The sequence below is a fragment of the Haliotis asinina genome, chromosome 5 (genome assembly GCF_037392515.1).
Source record: "Haliotis asinina isolate JCU_RB_2024 chromosome 5, JCU_Hal_asi_v2, whole genome shotgun sequence".
NCBI lineage: Eukaryota > Metazoa > Mollusca > Gastropoda > Lepetellida > Haliotidae > Haliotis > Haliotis asinina.
Window position 1 is genome coordinate 49,328,342 of NC_090284.1, and position 11,770 is coordinate 49,340,111.

An 11,770-nucleotide genomic window follows, 5' to 3' on the forward strand; every position below is an offset into this window, starting at 1 on the left:
ACCAGCCGCGCGACTATTGGCGAATCTTCGGAGTTTATTCCTTACATAAACCATCACTACTAACAAGGACAGGCGGTAACCTGTTGAACATCCTATCAATTCTTTTGATACTTAATCGTAACATTATCCAATAAATATACGCGGGCCTATTTTCTTAATCACTTAACATTTTTTAAAAACCATGCGGTCGGTAATCGTGCCACACCAGTGTCACCATCACAAACACATGCAAAGACATGTCAATAATGCGCCTCAAGGACGGAAACTAGACGTCCAAATGACCTTTGTCACTGATGTGTCAAATCTGAAACAATGTCTTCCTCACCTCGCCATTTCGTAAAACCTTTACCGTGACCTTGAATGTTTTAAACGCCAACAAACAACATTTCAGCTGTATGGCGTTCGTTGGATTTTTTCTGCGCATTCGATTGCTCCTCAAAAGCTGTTAAACATAACAAACAAAGGTTGTAGCATCTGACATGTTACTGAAAGTGGCATTCGAAAGTTGGAGGCGTACCTTTTGTCATACTGTCTTAAGGACAAGTTTCATTACTCTAAATCTCTATGCATAGATCAAAACATACACCGCAATGAGTCGGATGCTCTGGTTTCTATTAGTTTCAATTCAGCTGGAACGGATTTGGGTAATTGATTATTATTGAACACTTAGGCCAGTAAGTGAGGCGCTACATCCGGAAATAAACTCGTTCCCTGCACTTTTTGCGCACGCCAACTTGCGATGTACGAGATGGGGTACAGCTTACTTCAGGTATCAGATTTCCGATGGCATCAGCATTTTCAAGATTTCTGGTTCTAAATTGCGCGACCACCAAATATTATTTAGTGGACCGGATAAGGTGTTGCTTGGCTGTCACAGCTGTTGAAGAAGTAATAGCTGAAGACGCTTAGATCAAAGATTTGTTATTCCTGCAAGAAATATCTGTTTCCCCCAGTCAGTTGTCAGTGAGACCATTGGAAAAGGTATGACTGTTTGTTACCGGAAGTACTAAGGTCTCTGGAACTGCCGTGACCTACGTGACTTCCCTATGGGATTATGAACATAGCTCACCTGAAGCATTAATACCTGAAACAGTAAAAATATACAGAGAAACTATAAACGTCACGGTTAAGATATCACGCTGTTTATCGCATAATAACTCCTTCGTTTTCTTAGCTTCTATTACACTTCAGGGGAGGGAATGAACGCAGAGCAGTCAGACGCTAATTAAAATCTAAACACTTGTCCTTTTCCATCGCGTCCATACAAAGCGAAAATGAGTACTTTCATGGTCGGAATTACAAGAGAAACATATTCGTGACAAGAAGACACTGTTTTGTCAGTTTGAACGCAGCAGAAGTGAGGAATGTTGACATATTCTTTATTTAGTTTATTTATTTGTATTAGAATGCAATATGTGAATGCCCTGTGTTACCCCAGTTGGCAGCACACCTTGGTCCCCTAAATGTTATATATGACATGTGCATGTGAGTCAAAATGTAAAACTCATTAACATTTTTTAAAAAACAAAACAGAGTACATCTAGTTTAATTAATGTGGTTGAAAATTGAAAGTATCATTGTGAAATGTTGATCCTCCAACAGTTTGTAAGAGGAATCAGAAGATTCGTAAAAAAAAAATGAATTGGTCTAATGAAGATAAGGGTAAGTGGTGAAATTCCAAACACGTAAACCTTCGATATTTGAAACGTTGTAAACACATTCCTAGCACAGCAACGTTCTTAAGCTTCAAAGAAAAGGCTGAAGGAGTAAGAAAACCGTCGGGATGTTTGTGTTTCACGATTTTTGCATAAATTGTGAAAATGCTCAGCTACATTTACGGAATAAACCCCACCACACAGAAAAACCTTTGAGCGTTGACTACGCGCAATTATTGTTCAATAATCTCACATAGATCTTAATTATAAATCAGACAACAAATAACATCTAAATAGAGGTATATCTTGAAGTTTTATCACTACTCGAAATGTCGTCTCGGCTTAATAGTGGACATGTTTTCATTGCTTGTTAATTGGGGAAGCATTACGAAGAAAATATGTAAGTCTATGTGCCCGGAGTTTTATACCACGAACAGGAAGCCCACCACCTTGCTGCTACACCGAATGTCTCTTGTCCACTTTTTTTCATAAATCTGTCATTGTAAAATATTTGATGCAAAATTTAAAAAAAAATCACGAGGAACAGCTTATGTGAAGCTGGTGAGCTTGACTTTTAGGTGTAGTGTAGAAAACGTTCAGTCTTCTACTTCCATGCGGATGCGACAGCTAATATTGTCCTGTCATTCACGTGCAGCTTGTTTTTTTTCCGTGATGTGTCCTTAAGTTCAGAAATATAAGTCCCTCACGTAATATTTCCTCATGATGTCGCACCTATCATATGTCAATATTTTCACTTGCATGTAAGATATATGTATACATTTCCGTCAAGAACACAGTATATCTGCATCCGTTTTACTTGTGCCACCGTGAGTGACACATCGGAAAACAGAGATAGACGTTACTTAAAAAAAACCTGGCACCCCATAACTTTATTAACTGTGGACTATAAAATAGCTTCAGAACTAATAGCAAGTAGAATCAAGAATGTTGTACCAAATATCATAAGTGAAACGCAAACGGGCTTTCTGAAGGACCGATTCATTGGGGGAAAATATAAGAATATATAATTGATATCACGAATAACTGTGAATTACACAAAAAGCCAGGACTTCTTATACCGGTAGATTTTGAAAAAGCCTTTGACGCTGCCGTGTGGCAATTTATACATAAAGCACTCAGTCTGGAAGAATTCAATTCGAACCTTCTCCTAGGTAATAGGTAAAAAATGTTTCAATATAATAGTAACAGTGCAGTAATAAGTACAGGGCGCATTTCAAATTATTTTAATCTCGAAAGATGCTCTAGACAAGGCGATAATATCTCCCCCTATCCATTTATCATTTATGCAGAATTATTATCCATATCTATTGAGAATGATGCTTAGATAAAGGCTATAGATCTTAATGGTGTTGAATATCTAACTTTCCAATATGCTGATGATGCAAATTTCACCTTAGAAGGATCACATGACGGACTCTCGAAAACTTCATAGACTTTTGTTAACGCGTCCGGTTTAAAGAGTAACTGTGACAAAACCAAGGCTATTTGGAGGCTACAAAAACCTCTCTAACCATTTGCCTTTGCAATCGACAGATTTGAAACAAATGATTTCCTTGAATTTTGATATACAAATAAACAAAACAAGACAGGTCTGCTTTTCCTGGTCAAAAAGATTGCTAACAATAAACGGTAAAATAACGATTATCAAATCACAAATAATTCCTTTATTTAAACATCAATTTTCAACCCTAAATGACAATTAGAATTTCTTATTTCAGACTGGTAAGTTTTATACCTAAAACATAAATTAAATTATCAAAAGATTATTAACAGAAGCAAATTAAGACTTAAATGTGAGTAGTTTCCTTCACGGCGATCCAAAGTTGAATATTCTTCATAAACACCCTTTTATTAAATCAAAGCGGTACATTCAAAACTGTTATTACAATAAGACTATGCCCATATTTACCCAATTATTACCGCCCCAAAAATATACTCCCAACATGCTAAAAATTACTTCTGGAGACAAGACCAAAGTTACAGAAAAATGGGCCCCTTACTAATATAATGGGCGCAAACCAATGTTTGATCATGTCTTCCTCTCTCATCTACAGTCCTCATTCTTCACTTCTTTCTACTCCGCTCATACAGTCGTTTAACTTCTATTGCCTCCCATTTCTCTGCAGTATTATATATGCTTTCTCTGTATTGTGAACCTGAATATTGTTACAGTGTTACTTACCTTGCTATCGTAGTACATGTTAAATTGGAAATGCTAAAGGCTGACGCAACGTTGATTGACTGTTAGTTTCATAAGATTAACAAACAGACATGGAGAGAAAGGTTCTTGGAAATGCTAAAGACTGACGCAACGTTGACTGACTGTTAGTTTCATAAGATTAACAAACAGACATGGAGAGAAAGGTTCCAAATGGATGAAAATCAAGACATTTACACTTCTACAAGAGCCATTTGATTTTACTGTAGTACGCCAGGGCACTTATAATCAGGCACAATTTAAACAATACAACAATTACTACTTCCTTCGTCTCATCCATGTTTTATGGAATAAAAATTTCCCGATGTATTTGTGGACACCTGATTAACGCTGAACGTTCAACCGTACCTCTGAAGTGTTCGCCTTTAAGGTAGGGAAATCAAATTACAAGTACCACCTTTAGTCAGACGAATGCACAAGTAGCTTACTGGGGACCGGACACAGTAATTCCCATACGCTGCTTGCCTGATCAAACTAAACGAATCTGCAGTAATTGAACTAAACGTAACATTATTTTACTCCGTTCTGTGGCTTTAGAGGTGTATGCTTACATGAATGCCATTACTATCTACAAAATAGCAATATGTTCATACGGATTAGTTGCCAGAGTATTCTATGCATCTAACTACTTAAATGAACAATGTTACTGTTCTGAAGACATTTTTGGATTTTCATTTTACAGTGTCACACACCCGGTGCATACCGGCCATGGCGCATGAATACACCCGGAAATGGGAATGAATGCACGTGGACTGCGAAGTAGTTTGGAATATATAAGACGGTGGTCAACGATACCCAACCCATTCGTTGCTATTCGTTCGTTGATGCCTTTCGTCCTCATTAGTGCTTATTCGTCCTATTCGTCCGATTCGTTGCCACTTGTCGCCCCGTTTGCTCTTAGGCATAATTAGACTAGAAGGGCTGATTTTGTTGTTAGATTTGTACATTGAACTTATATTATATCGTCTGGCTTACAAAGAGCGCATAATTTTCATTTGGCAGTGTTTAACCCCTTTTTCGACTGGAAGGTAATGGTTTGAGGTAACAAGGACATCAGAGCTCTGTTGGTTTGAGGATTAAGACGAATCGTGGTTCAATTAATACTTGCAGGTTTCATTTTGATATGTTTGGTGAACTGTGTTACATTTGTAAATTAAATAATAATTCAAATGTGCTGACAACAACTTAGAAAGGACATCCTATCGATACCTGTGGAGGTATGCTTATGTAATTTCTTTCATAAGGTAAATGATATTTGTATGTGTTAATCTTTGAGAAGATCAACACAGAGTCTGGCATAAGTTTCAGTAGAAGGTTTTACCCACGCTGCGTCTTTCCGACGCGTGCGCACATCTTCGCGTTCTTTGCAAAAGAAAATAATCTTGACTCCAAGAGTTACATGTGTTTGTGGATGAGACGTAATATCTTACATTTTAAAAATGAACAAACATTCTGTCAAAAACGTAAGCTCCACATCTTGACCCCTGCTATTTAACCCCAGTTTCCTAAATAATGTTTCCATGACTAACCTCTGCATGCACCTGTCAGATAAAAACTGTACACATGTTTCTGCGGCGTAACAACAATAATTCAGCATGTACTTCGTACGTTCTGAAAGCTAAAACACAAAAAAATGAATCACAATCCGTCATAAATTCTGCTGTTTCAGAGATAAGGAATTGTAAATAAGTCTTACATTATCCACCTGCGTGCTGGTATTTCCTTATGTATCATTTTTGTGGACGTAGGTCTCTACGTACACTACCTTCAACCCAAGGACAAATTTCAGTCTGGGGCTAGTGGTTAAAGAGCTCGTTCGTCACTCTGAGGACTCGGGTTCAGTTCACACAGACGAACCTATTTACATATTAAAGTAAAATAGTTAAATTACCAATAATAACCATTAAAGTCGTATTTTAATTTTAACCCAGACAAGTTACACCACTACATGAAACTAGTTTAGGGAACCCAAGTCGTCACACAATATTCTAACCCGGACAGGGACCGTACACCACCATCGTAGACGATTTTTGTGTTCGATAGACAACCGCAAAACGATTGCTTCGTGAGCTATCATACACAATGGAACAACAGGCAGTGTGTTTAACGTGAGATCAAATTCAGAAATTAAAACATATGAGAGGTCTGAGTATCATCTCCGGCAAGGACGGGAAGAGGCGGTCAAACAGAGGGCAGATCAGAGTCCAAGGGTTTAGGATCGGTTTTTCCTAAAAGGATTGAATTACAAACACATTTAGCTCTCTTTCGTGCCTGTAATTTCCTCTTTTGAATGAAACTAGTTCAAGTGCATCTGATTTTTTGTCAAAATAGTCGTCATAGTGAAACTAATTGATTTGATTAAGTTCACAGTATCTGTTTCAGTCGGCGATTATCCAAGAGCTGACAGCATTCTGCTTGTGGGATACTGAAGTTCTACAAACATAAAGTATGGGAGTAAAATTCCATAGTCTCATATAAATTTAAAAGTGGTGAGGTCATTTATTCTCTAAAGTAAATGCAATCTTGTGTGTGCTTAACTGGCATTTTGAACTCCATGTCGGAACACGCAGTAAAGCAACTGAAAGCTTGAGTTAACGATCGCGATCATAATAAGGAAAAGGCTTGCATGTGAACAGTGTATGCAATAAGTGACAAACACCACCACCTTGCCACCAGTACTGGAAACGAATGGACATGCGTCGTGGATATTTTATGTCCGTCTCAAATACTCCAACCTGGTAATCTTTGAACATAACATTAATGCCCTATAGGCAAAACTGCAGGTGTATTTGCAGACACTACTCTACATATATCCACCAGGTTCTGACACAACAAAAGCCAGGACTACCGTGATACCACCAGCTGGGAACACTGTTTCAAGGAAAATCAACAAGTACACAACTCTTCTGCTTTTGTTTGTGGTAAAATCTTATTCACCTGTTTTTTGCATGCTAAAACTAACAAGTAATCAATTTTATCCTTGCTTTAAATGCGGAGAAATACTGTGATGCCAAGGCGCTAAAATTATTTGTGAGAGAATGATGTTTACAGCCGCTGTCAACCACTGTGTCAAATATATCCGTGTTTGTATATAGCTATCTCAGGTCCTGTTAACCGGTGACTGGCAGCAGGAATACGGGATCAGTTGGGTCGTACAGCTTGACCGATTTTCTTACTAGTTGACTCATAATGCCAACAGTACCAAAGCCTTCCTAGGTCTAACCCAGCGGGCGACGGAGGACGCAGGACTCCATAAATGGAATTTACCTACTGTATCCATGTGGGGAATCGAACCGGGTTTGGGGCGTGCCGAGCGAACGCTGTAACCACTGTACACATTATGTGTAGGGTGTGTCAATATACATTTGTAACGAGACACTGGTGCCTTGGCTACCTTAAGAATAACCTTGCACAGAATAGTTACAGTCTAGGGCCTATAGAGGAAGGTCTCTCAGACCTATGATAGTCATAAGGTAATGTTATTGTATGGCACTTATGACTATCGTAGAGAGCTTCGAACATCAAGGCCCTGTCCGACATCTTGCTGAAGCAGAATGGCTGGATTGACTCTTGGGGTATTACGGCTGTTTTTGCATTGAAACCCGAGAACAGCGAGCTGAAACAGACACATCTGAGAGATTAGTCTAACATTAAACTGATACACTACTTCATTTTCAGCAAGGTATCCGATACAGGCAAATGTATTGTTTTTGTCCAGCGCAGTCTCAGTCTGTCACGTGATCAAATAGCTAAGGGAGATAACCGTGTACCTGAGACTTCCGCTGATGATGACTCCCGACAGTCCGTGTATGTGTCCCAGGCTGTCCACCACAAACAGTGCTATGGATAATGTAGATTTAATTATATAACATTGAAGGCGATAAGTACTAGATAAAGTCAAATCTATTTGAGTAGATTGGTTTATGGTATATAGCATTTTTAGTCTTAGTGAGTCTAATAAGTAGATTAAAGGCCACTTTGAAAGTGAGTCAGTTAGAAAGTAGTGTTAAAAAGATGCAAGGTAGACAAATTTAACATCAATCAAATAAGTTTCCTATTAATTTTTCTAAGGTTTAATGCTAAGATATTCACAATAAATTACATTATGGTTTATTTAGAAGTGGGAGTATTAAGTAAGGGCAAGTTTTAGATGAATAAACATTGTTAATGAGAAACATATTTACAAATCTAAGATACTTATTGATAATATCTATTCAGTGGGGTTTATTCGGATGTGGTCACGAATATAGAATCCTATTTTGTGCAAAATGCTTGATAACATGCTATGTTCACGACGCTGTCCCTAGTTGAAATAAGAACTTTACCCTAATCCATGACATATAACCAAAATATGGGCACAAACAACGATTCGGAACCATTTGCTTACATCTGCGCCTTCCTGACTGACGGACAGGAGAGGGCCATCTGTACTTGTGCCTGATTGATGCCATAGTTGCTCAGCCACAGGGAACCTCCACCGATTACGATCGTCCTAACAGAATGTCGTGTTATGGGATTGACCCTGGAGACATGCTAACTGTGATGTCATGTCTGTTTGGTATACGTTGAACAGTACCTTCCGCGTTGTGGGGACAATGAGGATGTCAAGTTTTGGACTTTGTTACTTAAAATAGAATGACGTTATAGACGTAACGTCATTCAGTTGATGATGGGGTCAGATTTTGTCGCCATAGACGTATCCTTTTATTTATTCATACCGTGACCTAACAACTTTATTGACACTATATATTGTTACACTTAAATAGTGTTAGCCGTGGAAGGTGATCCTAGATCTATTGGAGGCAATGTTCAACACGTTCTGGAAGCCTCCCATAACGATGGAACCCTGACTGAGAGCCGCAAACAGCCCAGCGGCGATGATGACTGCCTGCAGCGTCTACAACGCGGCCTTCATACCGCCCTATATAGAACAGATCAGTGTATTTATAGATAAATGTGCGTGTACATAGAGATATTAATCATATACTACACAGATCATCATTCTAGTCAATATAATAATGAATAGAATAATGACCTCTGTGTATTTTATAATAAATATATCTACGTATTCTATCTTAATATCACTTTATTTGACTTACTTGTATGATTAAAGTGAAATTCATCGATACGTTTTCACTGCAAAGAGACTATAGTGTACATGTCTGCCTTGACGATTCACGAACAATACTGACATTTTTTATATTTGTGAAATGTGGAGTTTATCGACTCGTTTTATTTAGGGACAATATCAGATTCATGAAGGTAGGGTCACACAACAAATTAAACATGTTTAAGTAATTATTTAGAAACAATACATTGTCGAACCAATTTTAAATCGAAAGCCTAAAGTAACAGGAATACTGGTCATGAAATGTACACGAGCATTGGCGTTCACTGACACATTCGGACGTAAACGCCACAACTTAAGGGACGCAACTCCGTAGGGCTTGGTTCTACGGAGCACGTTTTGTTGTTATTTAATACACTCTCAACACATTTCAAGCGATATGGTCAAAAGACCAGACAATCCGCGCTTGTCGACGTAAGACAAACGTGACGGATGGAGATCAAGAGCGATTGGTTTTGTTTGAATAAGAAAGTTGAGCACTAGTCGTCCCCAGCTTTACCTGTTAATAATTGGTGTCGATCCACCGTCTTGTCTGACAGTAAAGAAAGTACTAAGTTATTTCCCAAGGGAGCTAATCTGAAGGACGTCGTGACGTCTGCCTCGAAAAGGGGACTTTATCCTGTGATTACTTACAGCCGGAGACATTAATCTTTCAGCGAATCATATTAAAAATCATCGTCAGCAAAATCGTATTTAAGATAACGTAGATTTGGAAATGGTGATTAATAAGACCCTGGCACCTCTGAGCCATGAACAATTTCTTGACATTTCTAGTGAAGGTCTAATTTACGCACATGTAACATTGATTGTATTATTTGGGGATAAGTAGAGAGATACAACTTACATAATAATATATGTTTAACTTACGATCATTTCTGTAACTGACGGTATCTCGTTAAACAGCAAAATCTCACCAAAGCAATGTACACTGTCGCTATGAGACCCACTGAGGCCAGTAAACCCAATAGGTTTATACCTGTCACTGAAACAAATGGCGGTTATTGAGAATACATGTGATTCTCTTAGTACCCGAAAAAGTAGGAAATTTCGTTTTGGTACAAAAAGTAACAAGAAAATGCTTGATGCAGCAAGGAATTGATCGAGGTAAACAAAATACTGGATGAGGTAAGAAAATAATTGAAATATCGAGAAACTATCCCCAAACACCAACCAAATAATCGAAGAAACGAAAGAATTTGCTGTAAAAGTGGTAGCGTCGGGCTTAAGATTTCAACAAGTCACTTAATCTTGCTTTCGTATATGTAATTATATATGACCATTGTTGTCTGAAAGAGCGATTCACTCTTCCTTCATCTACTCCTTTTGTCCGGTGGTCAGTTCTCTGTCTCACCTTATCGTTTATATGAAATCGTATTGTCGTCACTATTTTTTGTGATCCTCTAAGGTAAATGCACCTTTTTGTGTGCATTTTAAACGACACGTTAGAACATGCACTGAAGCACCTGATTCAATATTCGTTGAGTTTGAGTGAAATGAAACTTTGTCAAAACAGTGAAAAACAAGGGTGCTGAAACTCATCAGTACTGTGTTTGATTCAGACATCCAAACGCAACAGCTTAGTGCCTGTGGAAGACGTTTGGCAACGTTTCATTTAAATGAAGCTCTAGACAGCATTACAGCCTGACCACGTCTTCACTAAGGCCATGACAGAAGCAGCGCCAGTGCATGGTAATGTATTACGACCCGAGAGACTGTTCAGTGTTTCATATTGACAACTACACGATATTCATGAAGTTTCCATAGGGGCCAGTTTTAACATCGCTCACCAACCCTCATTATATAGTGCCGTTGTTCAAAGGGCGTGACATCACCACTATGCTCACACGTGAGCGTGACGTCGGTGAAACATGAAGAGAGTTAATACAAACGTGTCTCATTACATTTGTATATTCATTGATTAATCTGCTCATGACGTATATTAAGATTATCGACACTAATCAATATGCCATACGTTGTTCCCTGCAGTGGCTTGTTATACTACTAAGTATGGGGGGACACACAATTAAGTCTCAACCTGGGACGCCCTTTGATAAGTTATCATTATGGAACACTGATCTGTTTTTTGAAACGCAGGATTAACGCAGATAGTAAAGCAAGCGTTTTTGCGTTTTGATATGCACCACATTAACTTTTCACTCAAGATATTTCGAAAAAAAGGATATCTCCTTTGTTATCAAAAGAAGAAGAAAAAATACAGAGAAATAAAAAAGAAGACTACTTCAATGAAATAGTCAAGAAACAATGATGCTTTCACAAAACACCTAATGTCATCAACGTAAAACCCATTGAGACTGGTCACTGGCGTTCCTTTGTTGATGAAGTTTTATATTAATGTTTCCATTTTCAAATGTATGGGATCCTAGCAGGGTCATAGTCGCATTTCGGTTAGTTTTGACATCTTGTGCTTGTATTTGTAAGGGCGCCTACGCGACAATGCATGAACGCGACAATGCCCCTCACACTATTTCATACATTTAAGTTTTACTTTTTCGAAAGAATACAATATCTTTAAATAGCTGGCCGGGACAATGGTCAAAATGTCGTTAACATTTTTCCTCGGTTTTATACCTAACAAACGTTGTCGTAAAATTATACAAAATGGTATTATATGTAATTATGGGTAAACATACCGTTGTTATGTGAACATGCCGATACTCAGATTGCGAACAGCTTTTTTGAACCTCATGCAAGATACTGAAAAAATATCGTTTAATCGGTTATCTTTGC